At 61.2% G+C, this 14,211-nt stretch overlaps 1 pseudogene; it reads left to right on the top strand.

Moving 5' to 3' along the window:
- Window positions 1–214: 214 nt before the first annotated feature.
- Window positions 215–14,146, top strand: LOC141975300 (syntaxin-binding protein 2-like; annotated as a pseudogene).
- The last annotated feature ends 65 nt before the right edge of the window (window positions 14,147–14,211 follow it).

Genomic DNA, 14,211 nt, shown 5'->3' with positions numbered 1-14,211 from the left:
CTGAAATCAGTCACTGGGGGGGCTGGGCCCGTCCATCAGTGACACTAGGGGGGGCTGGGCCCATCCACCAGTGACTGATTTCAGCGTCACTAGGGGCCGTCGCCCAGCATCACAGACACTCCCCAGAGCATGGCAGGGAGAGGCCAGGGCGTGCCCAAGGTCAGGAGCAGAGCCAGGGCAGAACCCAGGAGTCCTGACTCCAGCCCCACCCCGCACACAGCTGAGTCCCACTTCTACCCACAGGGCTCGAGGGGACGTGGCAAGAGGCGGAGATGGCCCCGTCCGGGCTGAAGGCGGTGGTGCACAAGAGTGAGTGCGGAGCCGGGGGGGTCTGAGCCCGGTCGGGGGCAGGGTCTGGTTGGGTGTGGGTCTGGGGGAGCAGGGCCCAGTTGGGGGGCCCTGGGAGGGGCGCTCCTGGGGGTGTCTCACCCTCGGGGAGGATTAGGAGTCAGTTGGAGCAGAGAGCTCCCCCCCCGCCTGCCTGTCACACACCAGGACGGGGAGGAGGCTGTCTGCCCCACCCCCAAGGGCTGCCCCCTCCCATAGTAGCTGCACTTAGGGGGGGCGTCATCGTCGTCATCTCTTTCCATCAGGATGACTCCCACCAGGGCCGGTGCAAGGATATTTTGTGCACTAGGCGAAACTTCCACCTTGCACCCCCCCCCCCCCCCGAACAACCTCTGAAAACTAGTAAAGTTAGAATTATAAACAGCCTGTCAGAACGGGTAACGGCTGCGCGCGAGGAGAAAAATGACGTCATAGCCACTTTGTAACGTAGTGAAGCAGTACACTTCTGCCCGGCCCCAACACAGAGCTGGCGTAGGCTATAGCTGTAATGTAGGAGAGAGCAAGTTAAAGCCTTACACTTCAGAAGCCCAACCCATTTCTGGTACTTCAGAAGCCCAACCCACTGCTGAATCTCCAGCCCAGGCTGCAGTGGACGGGGCCTGTGGCTAAATCCAGACCACAGACCTGGGGTTTAAAAGACCCTTGGAAAGTGGATTCAGTTCTGATGTTCCATGGTTGCCCCCAGAACTGGGACAGAGCAAAAGTGCCCCACAGCTCAGGACGGCCGGTGGTGCTAACAACCCTTAGCTCTTCTCTTAGCTTTTCCTCACTAAATCGCACAATTAGGAGGGCCTGACACGTGACTTTTGAATACTTGGGGTGGGCCATACTGCCCTGGTTCAAGAGGGGTCTCTGAACAGGAATAGCAGGGGGCTGCGGGTCAGGAGTGAGGGGCATCTGCAGAGCCGTGAGGGGGGGAACCCAGGACTGGAATAGCTGCGGGTCAGGAGTGAGGAGCACTGGCGGAGCTGGGAGTGGGTGGGAGCCCAAGGCTGCGATAGCAGGGGACTGTGGACAGGAGTGAGGGGCACTGGCAGAGCTGGGAATTGGGGGGGGGGAGCAAAGGGCTGGAATAGCAGAAGGCTGCGGACAGGAGTGAGGGGCATCTGCAGAGCCGTGAGGTGGGGAACCCAGGACTGCAATAACTGCGGGTCAGGAGTGAGGCAGAGCTGGTGGGGGACAGACCAGGGCTGGCATAACAGGGGGCTGCGGACAGGAGTGAGGGGCACTGGCGGAGCTGGGAGTGGGTGGGAGCCCAGGGCTGGGACAGCACGGGGCTGTGGACAGGAGTGAGGGGCACTGGCGGAGCTGGGAATGGGGGGGAGGAAAGGGCTGGGATAGCAAGGGCTCCAGTCAGTAGTGAGAGGCACTGGCACAGCTGGTGGGGGCAGCCCAGGGCTGGCGTCGGGAGCTGTAACTGCAGTTCAGGGTCAAAATGCCTGGGCGGAGTTGCGTGGAGAAAGCAGGTTCATGTCTGCCTTCACCATGTCTGGATCCAGTCTGTGCTGCCGGCCCCTTACCTTGCACTAGAGCCCCACGTGCCCCAGTGAACGGGGCGTCCGCATGCCACAGGTGTAAAGGAACTGCAGGAAAGCAGCAGGGAGGCCAGTGCGTCCTGGTGCAGAATAGCCCCTGGAGCCTCATTAGGTCCGAGCAGCCAAGTCCTGATGGGCTAGAGGTGGGGTAGGAAGAGGCATTGCTTGAGTTATGGGGGAAACATAGTATGTTGGGCAGTACACTCACGCACACCAGCTACCGGGAGTGGGAGTGAGAGTGAGAGCACAGGTCAGGGTCTCGGGGCTATTGCCCTACGGGACCAGCCAGAATCAGGTGCTTCGTAGGGGTAAAACAAACAGATGTATTATGGTAGCACCCAGGAGCCCCAGTCATGGACCAAGGCCCCATTTTGCAAGGCGTTGTACATTATTCATTAGGTGTATTACGGTAGTGCCCAGGAGCGCCAGTCATCACCAACAAAAAGATGGTGGTTGGCCCGAAGAGCTGACTATCTAATTGCTTAGCTGGGCCGTGGAAGGTGCCCAGGAGACAGGCCGGCAGTTCCCTGAGCGGGGCAAGCCTTGGAGGGGTTCTATGTGCAGGACTCAGGATTTGAAGTCTTTGTTGTGTTGTTGTCCCCCACACACAGTAGAGGGTCCCTGGATCCCCTCCAGTCAAGAGGTGCTGGACAGGATCTGTTCTCTTGCTGCACGGGGCCAGATCCTTAGTTCAGCTGCGCTCGTATCCAGCCCGGCAGAAAGGAAGGGGGATCAGACCCATGGCCCATCTAGCCTGTCACCCCACCACGATCGCTGACTGGGGGCTCAGCTAGGAGCATATCACTAGCTGGCCTGAAAGCAGCCTCTGAGCCACTTCTCCGAGGGGTCCTTCCACCAGCCAGTGGGTCCTGGCTCAGGGCACAGCTGTCCCGTCCGAGCCCCACCACTAATCCCCGTCTCTTTCCCTCGCAGAGATCCTCAGCGTTGTCCTTCACAGTGTGAAGAAGGAAAGAGAATGGAAGGTAAGCAGGCCGAACCTGTTGCCCTGGTGTCCCCCTGGGGATATGCTGTATCCATATATCATGCTCCTCCCCCTCCAGCCTCTTGAGATTCATTAGGAACCTGAGCTTTTCCCTGCTGGATCAGATCCCTGCTCTGTCTAGACCATCATCCGTCCCCAGCTAGGCTTGCGTATGTCTGCCTTCCCACTGCGCTGGATCAGACCCAGCTTGTCCAGCTAGCCCCATATCTCCCCCCACACACACCGGATCAGACCACTGGAACCAGTGAATCAGCCTGGGTGGGAGGAGGAGCAGGAGAGCGCCAAGCATGGGGGCAGTATGCACCATTGGGCAGGCAGGTTATTGAGCCCCCGGCATGGACTGGGCTGGGGGATGTGGAGCAGCGGGTTAGGCCGGTGCGGCAGAGGGAGCATTCGGCACGGCAGGAAGGTGGTGGAGATGTTGGGCCAATGGCCTACAGGGCTTTCCTAGGGGAACACGGAGACTCCCCTCGTTCCATTTCTCTGTGCCCTGATCCTGGTTCTGTCCGAGGGCTGGGGAGCGGATATCTGGTGGATAGGAGCAGGGGACTGGGAGCTAGGACTCCTGGGTTCTGTCCCTGCCTCTTGCACTCACCCTGTCACCTGGGCGAAGAGGCTGATCTCCTCCAGTCTAGGAGGATGGAACCATTCTGAATGGCCGGGTGTCCCAGGTTTGTCTCCTACATCTCGTACCAGCCACTCTGCTCGGAGCCACTCTCCCTGTAGCTCCTCACGCAGTCCTTAGCACGGTCAGCTCAGCAAAGTGCAGGCTTGGTACCGGCCCTGCTGCTCTGCTGTGAAAGGGCTGTGGAAGGGGTCTGCCATTAGCAGTCGCTCTGCTCCCTTGGCTGTGCTGTGGATGATGATGGTGGGCGGCTGGGCTCAGGGCAGTGACTAGTTCATCCGAAGTGGAGCGCTCACCTCTCGCTACCCCAGGTGCTGATCATGGACCACCCCAGCACGCGCATCCTCTCATCATGCTGCATGATGTCCGACATCGTGGACGAAGGCATCACACGTGAGTGGCCCCTCCCTCCCGTCTGCTCTCCCCGCCAGGGCTCCCCTCCCCCTTGGATACACCTCACCGTCAGGGAGTTGACTTGTCTATGTTCACGTTTGCATCTAGTTTCCCCGCTTTGCAGCCCCCTAGACGCCCTCCTTGCTATTGGTACCTTCCCAGCCAGGTCGGGTTCCCTTAGCCCGGCACTTTCAGCCCATGGAACCTCTTCACCGCTTTTCTCAGACTCCCGTTAACTCCTTGCTGCTCCTCCCCCATGCTGTGGGCAGGGTCCTGGCTGGGGAGGGGGAATGCTGGCTCCCTGCTCCAGGGTGGAGGAGCCCTGGGGTTGAGGGGCACAGAGCTGAGCCAGCGCTCTAGCGGGGTGCCCCCAGCACAGTACAGAGGGCCGTTCCTTCCCTGCTCCATACTGTGGCAGCATCACAGCCCATGGCCCCACATCAAAGCGGCTGCTGCATTGTCGCCTCTGGAACGCCCCGGCCTGCTGCCAGCGAACGTCACTGTGCCCCTTGGCTTCCCCTCCCCCCATCCTGGTGCAGAGCGGCTGGGGCAGGTGGCTAGGACACACTGACCCGCGCCCAGTGTCTGCTCTCTCCTAGTTGTGGAAGATATTAACAAGTGCCGGGAGCCAATCCCCAGCCTGGAGGCCATCTACCTGCTCAGCCCAGTGGAGGAGGTAGGAGCTCGGGCCTGGGGCAACTGGATGGGGAGCAGGGGAGACCCCGGGGCAGCTCCTAGTGCTGCCTGGAGGTGGCGTTGTCCGGGGGGATGCGCAGCACAACGTCAGGATGGGAATGGGGCCAGTCAGGGCTCCCCAAGAGGCTGCTTGCCCAGAGCTGGGCTTCATGTTCTTTGCCACGTGAGGCACAGGCTGTCCCCCAGACCTCTCCGCAGTGCAATCCTGTGGGGGTTGGATGGGCAGGTGCAGCAGGTGGAGAGAGGCGACCTCAACTGAGACTCAAAGCGAAGGAGACTCGCTGAGGTAGAGGTTCAGGGAGCAGGGGCTGTTGGGGAGGAGGCTCCTGCATCTGCAGCAGCGAGGTGAGTGGAGGGAGACCAGAGGCAGGGGGCGCTGGCAGAGCAGGGTGAAGCCCAGAACCCACAGGGGCTGCCCGCGGAGGGAGCGCTGTAGGAGAGGACTGCGAGCTGGGGCCTGGGGCTTGGGACAGGGCAGCCAGGTTCTCACCTGTCACAATGGCCGGTCGAGGGGTCTGAACAGGTTCCAAACACCTTGCCAGGCTAGCTGGCGTGGCGAAGCTGCAGGTGCCCAGCATGGCGCCCGGGGAGGGAGGGGGCCCTGATGGTAGTTGCCTGGGATTGCTGCTCGGCTGGCTGTTCCCTGGGCACTGCTCAGAGCCCACTTAGTTCAGCAGCAAGGCAATGCCAGGCCCCATCTGTGGCCGGGCATGGACACTTCTGTGCCAGCGAGAGATGTGGCTGGGCCCTGAGGATGTCCCGGGCACATGGGCACATGCCCTGCTCCAGGCGGGGAGGGAGCCCAGAGCCAGGGGGGTGAAAACCAGCCCACCTCCCAATGGCATCATGCTAGGCCCTGAGTCACCAGGGGCTGGGCATGGGCTGGGCCATTTGAGCAGCAGGGAGGGGCCTCGGCAGGTGCTGACAACCCCCCTCTCCCCACTTTGCAGTCGGTGCAGGCTTTGATCAATGACTTCCAGGGCACCCCCACCTTCAACTACAAGGCAGCTAACGTCTTCTTCCTCAGCCGTGAGTATCGGGGGTCGGGGGATCCCCCAGCTGGGAGCCTGGGCAGCAGCACACTGGAGCCTGGGGGTGGGGGGTCTCTCTCTGCCGGCAGGCCAGTGCGCACCCCCCTGATTATGCTCTGCCCTCCTGCAGGGGGATGCAGCCCCAGCAGGCCAGACCGAATGACCACCTATCCCTTCCTCCCCTTCTCCCCCACGGGCCTGCCTCCAGCCAGCACGGCTCACAGACACCTGCAGCGTGTGCCCAGAAAGGCGGCCTCTGGCTACCATTCCCAGCATGCATTGCTCCATCAGTCCCAACTCGGTGGGGGGATGGGACACCACCAGAATACCCAGTGTGTCAGGGTCATATCTGCTTCTCCCCATTACAGCGGCAGGGGGAGCCCAAGTCCCCGTTCCTCCTTGTGCATCATCCTGAGTTGTACACTCCAGTCACTCAGCCCTGTGGGGGGGCTGAGGGCAGGGTGTGAGACAGGGGCTGCATAGGAGAGATTGTGGCTCCCCCTCGCTGCTGATGCTGCAGAAGGCGAGAACCCGGCATGACTCTGGTTCGGGGGGGCTGGACTCATCGTTGACTCCTGTGTGGCCCTGCTGGCTTGCCCAGGTTCCCCACAGGTGTGCAGCACTACTGCCCCTGCTGTGCCCGTCCTGGCCCCGTCCATGGGGGCTGGCGCTGTGCTGGGGGTCCTGAGCCCTGTGCCTGTCACTCCCACCCACTGCCTTTGCCTTGCAGCCTGACCTGAGCCTCTGTTCAAGGAGCTGAGGAAGTCACGGATCACCAAGGTCATCAAAACCCTCAAGGAGATCAACATGGCCTTCCTGCCCTATGAGAGCCAGGTGAGGGGTGGCCGGGCTTTAGAGGAGCAGGTCCGCGGGGCGGATGGTGACGTACGACACCCCACCCTTATTGTTTCATGTGGCTTGGCGGGGGAACCTTTCCCTTCTAGGGCCCCGGGTTTGACGCCAGCACAGGGCAGCAGGGACTAGCTGGCTGCTCACACCCTGTGAGATGTGGAATCGCTGGCTTGCACCTGGTGGGGACGGTAGATGTATGGGGGAGGAGGGCCCTGCCTCCCTGGCTTTACCAGCTCTTACTGATGGTTTATACTAGGCCTGCAAGACAGCCCGATACTCCACACGCCTGCCCTTTACCCAACCACCCCATCCCCTCCTTGTGTCATCAGTGGATTTCACCCCTCCTGCCCCTGAGGGGCAGGACTGTGGTGTCAGCCCCATTGCATTGATGGGGAAACTGAGGCACAGAGAGACATGAGCCTGGTCTACACACAAAAGCTTTGTTAGTATGGGTTTGTTACAGGGACATGAGAGAAAAAATCCTCCCTGTAACTGATGCAGCTGTGGTGGCAGAGCCCCTGGGTAGATGCCGTTATGCTGGCAAAGCAGTCCTTTCGCCACTCTAGCTGATTTCATCTGGGGTACTGGTGCCAGCTGTGCCAAGAGAAGCTTTGGCTGGTATAAGCTGAGTGTCCGTAAGGAGGCTTTGCTGGCTCACCCGTCCCGTTGCACCAGCAAACCCTTCATGGGCCGATACTGTTTATTGGTGTCCAAGCACGTTTGTCCCAATGGCTCGTTCTGTTCAGCCAGTGAAATAAGCGATAGCGGCAGACGCGCCTTGGTGCCGGGTTTGCCCGTGGCTATGCTGGGGCTTTCGCCAGACTAGAAGCGTCGCCAAGCCCCCTCCCCCAACATTGAGGGCACCTGGGAGTCTGCAGCCAAGTAAGGACCTGAACCTGGGGCATCTTCATCCCAGGCTGGTGCATGAATCTCTGGCTCGCTATCCCTCTACCACAACAGGAGTGGCACTGGCAAAGGGATCTCTCCCTCACTAGGGGCTCGCTACAGCTCTGCTGGCTGGCCTGATCCAACAGCGCATCTTAGGGGCGTGGTATGGGGCACAGCTGGCCTGGCTGCAAGCAGTTGGCACCGGGGTCTGATCTCTGCTCTCCCCCATCCCCAAGGTGTACTCCCTGGACAGGCCACAGAGCTTCCACAACTGGTTCAGCCCCTACCGCTTTTTCGAAAAGAACAAGCAGATGGAGATGCTGGCAGAGCAGATTGCCACATTGTGTGAAACCCTGGAAGAGTATCCAGCCATCCGCTACGGGAAGTGAGTGTGCCCAGGGGAAGGGGTACCCAGCTATCCCCTATAGGAAGTGAGTGTGCCATGGGGAAGTACCCAGCCATCCTCTACAGGAAGTGAGTGTGCCCAGAGGGAGAAGGGTACCTGGCCATCCGCTACAGGAAGTGAGTGTGCCCAGGGGGAGGGGTACCCAGCTATCCCCTATAGGAAGTGAGTGTGCCATGGAGAAGTACCCAGCCATCCTCTACAGGAAGTGAGTGTGCCCAAAGGGCGAGGGTACCTGGTTACCTCCTACAGGAAGTGCGTGTGCCCCCGGGGGAGGAGCTGTTTCTGACCCACAGGGTTTGTCTTTGCTGCAGGGACCATGAAGATAACTTCCACTTGGCGCACGCTGTGCTGGCCAAACTCAAGGCGTTCAAGGCATACGAGCCCAGCATGGGAGAGGTGAGCGAGCTGTGTTGGCCACGCCCTTGCCATGGGACAGAGCCGCAGGGGAGCACATGAGAAGTAGAAGGAAGGAGGAGTGATTTAGAACCTGCTCGGAGATCCTGGCGGGGGGAGGGGTGGGGTCTAGACACCCTTGGAGATCCTGAGGGGTTGTCAGAACAATAGCATTCCCTGTGTGCCTGGACTAATGGCCCCAGCCCTTCTCTAACACTGGCTGTGGGCAGATCTCAAAGTGCTCTACAAAGGCCAGTGTCCTTATCCCCTCTGTATAGATTGGGAAACCGAGGCACCGACTGGGGAAGTGTGTGCCCAGCACAATCTCTCTGTTTATAAACAGGGCAGTTCGGTCACAGAACTAAGCTTCGCACACAGAGCCTCTTCCACACCTGGACACTCCTGTCTGTGTGTGCTCCTACACCCATCACCATGGTATCAGAATCTCACTAATGAATTCAGCCTCCCAGGGGAGGCAGGGTGGCCTGTGTTACAGATGGGAAACTGAGGCATACAGGGAGTCTGCCAGAGCAGGAACAGAACCCAGCTCTCCTGAGCCTTAGCCACAAGTCAGCCCTGGCCTGTGGGCTTCCCCTAGCTCCTGCCATCCCCGTCCCACCCCCAGCAGAGGGGAGCTGCAAACCCACCCTGCCCTGGATTCTCACACGGGAAACCCAGTAGTTCCTGCCCCCCTAGGAGAAGGAAAGTGATGTAAAATCCAAGGCCTGCCCAGATCTCTCCCTCCTGTTGCCTCTGCTCTTGCTTCCAGCCTTTGCTGAGCTGCTGGGAGACTGTGCACCTGTGACCAACTGGGAATGTTTGTAATATCTTTTATGAAGCTGATGCGTGCCTCAGTTTCCCTATATATTTCCTGGCTTCTCTGGCAGGGGGTGAAGGGGAAGGATTCTTGGGGAAGGTAAGAGTCATGCGGGGTGTGGGGGGGGTGTCACCTCCCTGTCTTGGTGAAATTAAGAGAATCCAACGCAGATCAGCCTGGGGGCCAGAAAGACCGTGCCAGCTCCAATGGCTCCTGGCTGGATGCTCCCAGCAGGGAATTGGAGCAGGGCCCCCAGCTCGAGAACACAGGGTTGGGAAGGTTTGAGCTGGGGGATGAGTGCGGGAAGCTGGGAGCTCTCGCCTGAGAACTGACCAAGGTCAGGCCGAGGCCTGGTCTACACGAGGCAGTTGGGTCGGTGCCATTGCATCGCTCGGGGGTATGGGAAAGGCGGCGTCACTGAAGCGGAGCAGCTGAAGTGGTTTACATGTAGACAGGCCCTGAGTGAGAGACCCGGAGCTGAAAACAGGTTTCTCTGCAGCTCGGCCGGGCTCTGGGCTGACCAGAACGGCCTCTTGCTTTAACCTTCAGTGGGCTGGGCTGCCCGGGCTGGGGTCCAGGTGCCTAAGAAACCCGACTGTTCTGACAACGCTGGGTGAGTGGCCCTGTCACCCGGGCTGAGGGGCGTCGGGCCCTGCGGAGTGGACGGGTCTCTACCAGGATCTGTCTCAGCTGGACTCGCTGGGCAGGGCTCACGGGGTGAAGCCTAGCGGTTCAGTCTCAGGAGGCGGGAAGGCCATGTGGCCTGTCCTGGAGGAAGAGAGAGACCTGTTGGGGTCTGGCACAGCAAAGGGCTTCCTCCCAGAGATTTCCACAGCTGGGACCCTGGCACCGACCCTGTGGATCCATGACCATTCCTCTCTACTTTCCCATCCACCGAGACAGTGTTGCCTAGTGGATAGAGCCCTGGACTGGGATGGGAGACCCAGGTTCTATTCCCAGCTGGGTGACCTTGGGCAAGTCACCTCCCCTATTTACGGCTTAGTTTCCACATCTGTAAAATGGGGATAATGCTACCAGTCTCGGGCAGGGGGGCCCCCTCTGGGATAGCTGGCTGCCATGGCACAGACACTCTGTAACTCACAGCTGGCAGCACAGGCCTGCCTCCAGAGGGGAGCCTGGCACGCACCTGGCTGCCCAAACCATCTACCCAGGGAAGGGATTGACAGCATGCTTGTTAACCACTGGAGCTACTTGCTGCAGCAGATCTGGCTCCAGCCTGCAGCCCCAGTCTGATCTGGGCTATTCTCAGGAGCTGATAATGGCGCTCGGGAGGGAAAATCCTGCTCTGTGCACACCCTGCTGCTGTTACTCCCGTTGAGTCCCCCCAGGGATATTCCTGAGGCTCTTGCCAAGCCTCCCTGTCACAGGTGAAAGCACTATCCCCATGTTACAGGGGGGAAACTGAGGCATGGAGCAGCATGCCAGGAGTAGGTGGCAGAGGCAGGAATAGGAGCCAGGAGTCCTGCCTGCCCAGCCCCCTTCAATAGAATCCAGACAGCATGCCCACTGCAGGGCCAGGAGTGCTGACTCAAGCCCCTGCTCTCAATGCAATGCTGGCTCCATGCAGCATATTCCCGGCTGGCCAGTCCAATGTGCCCCTGCCTCGCCAGCTGGCGCAGAAAGAACCCCAGGGTCTCTTGTAGCATGGCCTCGAGCAGTCAGGTCTCCAAAGCCACCCAGCCTGCGGTCCCGGCACCCTGGGGCCTTGTCTGCACTAGTCCCTCTTGCCTTGATGTTTCCCAGCTGCCAGCCCTGAGGGGTAGCTGGGACAGGCAGTGCTGTGGCACCCACCAGTGCACTAACCACCCTTCTGCTCTGGGCAGAGTGGGGTGATCCGGTGGTCTTGCCAGCCCCCATCTGCACTCAGGGATCCCTCCAGCAGAGCCGAACTGGCAAAGGGTGTGAGCAGAGTCCCGGAAGGGTGGGGGGTGGGGGCTGAGCATAGCAACCCATCCAGGCTGGGTAGGGCTAGAGAGGAATGATGGCGCCAGCTCTGGGTTCATGTCCCTGCTCTACCACAGACTCCCTGTGTGACCTTGGGTGAGTCACCCAGCCCCTCTGGGCCTCCATCCCCCTCTGCAATGGGGTGACAGCCCTGCCCAGCACCACGTGCATGGGGGGGCAGGATGAAGCAATGATAGTGCTACAGTGGTGGGAGCCAGATACTCCTCCAAGAGAGGCGCTCCCCCGTCAGCCTCAACCCATTTACCCAGAGGCTGTGGAGACCTGCCAGGCTGGTGGGTGGTGGCCGGTCCGACGTTCTGCTCCTGAGCGTGGCTGAAAATCAGGCCACGTACTGAGGTGGGACAGTTGGGGTAGCATCAGGGGCTGTACGTCCCCACCCCACCCACCCCCGACTGTCTGTGCTACCCAGCAAAGAGCAGACGCAGCCCCTTGCCGAGGTGCTCCTGGGTGGGCTTGTGTTCCACTGGGGCTGCTGGAGTCGGTTTCAGAGCCGTTTGCCATGAGAGCGCAGGGCTGGTCTCCTATCGCCACCTGCTGCGCAAAGAGGGCAGTGCATGCTGATCAGGCAGGAAGCGGGGGCTGGGCCAGCCCCCCCATGGTGTGGGTCTGAGATGCTGACCATTTGCGTGGTCTCTGTCCCACTGGATGCTGGGGGGCCACACAGGCTGGGACTGGGGAGCTAGAGCTTCATATGGGGTCCCAGCTCAGATGCAAGGTGGGGCATAGGGATAATGTCCTGTCGTCCCCCTCTGGGACCTTGTATCAAAGAGTTTCTGGGCCTGGTGTTGGTTAATGATAGACTAGCCAGGCCCTTCTAGTGTAATTCCCCCCCCCCCCCGTCCCCACACAGCATATGGAGCAAGGGGCAGTCAGGGAGCTGCCTTGTAAGGGGCATGCTCCCATTGGTGGAGAGGCACGAGCAGAGAGCATGCTTGGGGGAGGGGGTCATTGCTATTTGCATGAGGGGCAGGTAGCCCGTCCCTGCAGGGGGCGTTGCAGTGCAGCTGGTCAGGGCAGGACCCCAGGGCACGTCCCAGCTAGCTTGGGGCGTGTCTCTTGGCTTCCCCCTAGGGTTGGGGGCTGGGCCACAGAGAGGGTGGGTAGTGAAGTTTCAGGCCACCAGGGCCCATTGGATTGTGCCATGTAAGCCAGGCCAGGAACCCTCTGCCAGAGCAGGAGGTGATGGGTTTCTCTCTCCTTTGCCCCAGGGCCCCGACAAAGCCCGTTCTCAGCTGCTGATTGTGGACCGAAGCTTCGACCTGGTGTCCCCACTGCTGCACGAGCTCACCTACCAGGCCATGGCCTATGACCTGCTCAGCATCGAGAAAGACACCTACAAGTAGGGCCTGGCTGCCAGCAGGGGGCGCCCCGCACCCCTCCTCAGGCGGGCTGGGGGGGATGTGGCCCAGGCACCTGCACTGCTCCGCAGCCCCCACACTGGGGGGAGGGGTGCCACAGTCTGACCCCATCTCCCCCCTGCAGGTACGAGACGACGGGCATCAGCGACTCGCAGGAGAAAGAGGCGCTGCTGGACGAAGACGACGAACTCTGGGTGCAGTTACGCCACGTGCACATCGCTGACGTCTCCAAGTGAGCGCGCTCAGCCCTGCCCCCTGACACACCCCTCCATGCCCCACCGATCCACCGGACATGCCCCTCAGTGCCCCACCCAGGGCCGGGACCCATCCACCCCCGGACACACCACTCCGTGCCCTGCCTAGTGCCGGGTCTCGCTACCCCCCCACCTTCGGCACACCTCTCCCCTCCCCACCCAATGCTGGGACCCCCTACCCCCACTTTGGCACAGCCCTCCCCTCCCCGCCCGCTGCCAGGACTCCCCCCTTGGACACACCTCTCCCACCCAGTGCCAGGACAGCCCACCCCGTTGACACACCCCTCCCCCTCTTTTCCAGTGCCGGGACTTCCCCCATCCTCCCCTTCAGACACACCCCTCCCCTTTCCTTCCCACCAAGTGCTGGAACCCCACTACCCCTTGGATACACTCCTCTCCCACCCAGTGCAGGGACACCCCCCCGCAACACACCCCTCTCCTGCTCAGTGCCAGGGCCCCCCCTCCCCCTCCCACCCAGTGCTGGAGCTTGTCCCTCAGACATACTCCTCTCTGAGTGCTGAGACCCCCTGGACCCAGCCCCTCTCCCCAAAGGACCCCTGAGCGCTCCCTTCCAGAGCCACTGTCCACATCTCCTCTTGGGGATCTGCCTGGACACTGTCTTCCCCCGATCCCAGGGTCTCCCCATGCACCCTGCAGCTCCCTTGAGTGAGTCCCTCACCAACCTCCTGCTGGGCCTGCCGCTGCCCCCAGGCCCCCCCAGCAGGGTGCCAGGAGCCCCCAGAGGTGCACTGAACTCTGCCTTGGGGTAACTTAGGAAGAGGGCCTCCCCCAGCCTGTCTGAGGCTCTTAAGGCAGAGAACCCTGGTGCCTGTGGGGCGGGGGCTCCATCCCCTGTAGCATAGGACAGGGTACCCCCTACCTCCAAGACAGTGCCTGGCTCCGTCCTGACCCCTCTCCCTGCTGCAGGAAGGTGACGGAGCTGCTGTGCACCTTCTATGAGAGCAAGAGGCTGACCACGGACAAGGTGCGGCAGGTGTTGGGGGGAGCGATTGGGGAGTTCAGGCCGGAGGGACAGGGGGACCCATCCCACTGCCACTGATGGGGAGGGGAGGCTTCCCTGCTGCCCCAGGAGGGGTTGGCGGGAGCGGGGGGGCTGTCCCGTTGCTCCCAGGGTTTGCCTGTAAAGGGCTTAGAGGTGTATGTGGAGTCCCCTGCCCCCAGCCACAGCTCTGAAGCTCCCCACAGTGGGGGAGGGCAGAGGCCCATGGGGCGGGGTCAGACAGCAGGATCGGGACCGCGCAGGGAGAGCTGCAGGGAGCCAACACTGGCATCTCCCTGGCCCGCTGCTGCTTTACACCTTGAGGGGCGCTCGGGTTGCAGGGCTCCCGTCTCATTCCAGCTGGCCTGGAAAGGGCAGGTCTAACCTAAGCCGCAGCCACGCGTGGCCTGAGTGACCCGCCCTGCTGCCTCTGCCCTGCAGGGGGCTCCAAGCACTGGGAGCGGCCGGGATCTCACCACCGCCTCCCTCCAGGCCAACATCAACGACCTGTCCCAGATCCTGAAGAAGATGCCCCAGTATCAGAAGGAGTTAACAGGGTAACGGGGCTGGGGCTTTTAGTGGGCAGGGGGCAGGCCATTCAGTGGGGCTGATGGGAGGGGCAGGGT

Source organism: Natator depressus, chromosome 20 (assembly GCF_965152275.1).
Source record: "Natator depressus isolate rNatDep1 chromosome 20, rNatDep2.hap1, whole genome shotgun sequence".
Classification (NCBI taxonomy): domain Eukaryota; kingdom Metazoa; phylum Chordata; order Testudines; family Cheloniidae; genus Natator; species Natator depressus.
Note: the sequence above shows the minus strand (reverse complement) of the source record. Positions and strands in the feature narration are given on the sequence as shown.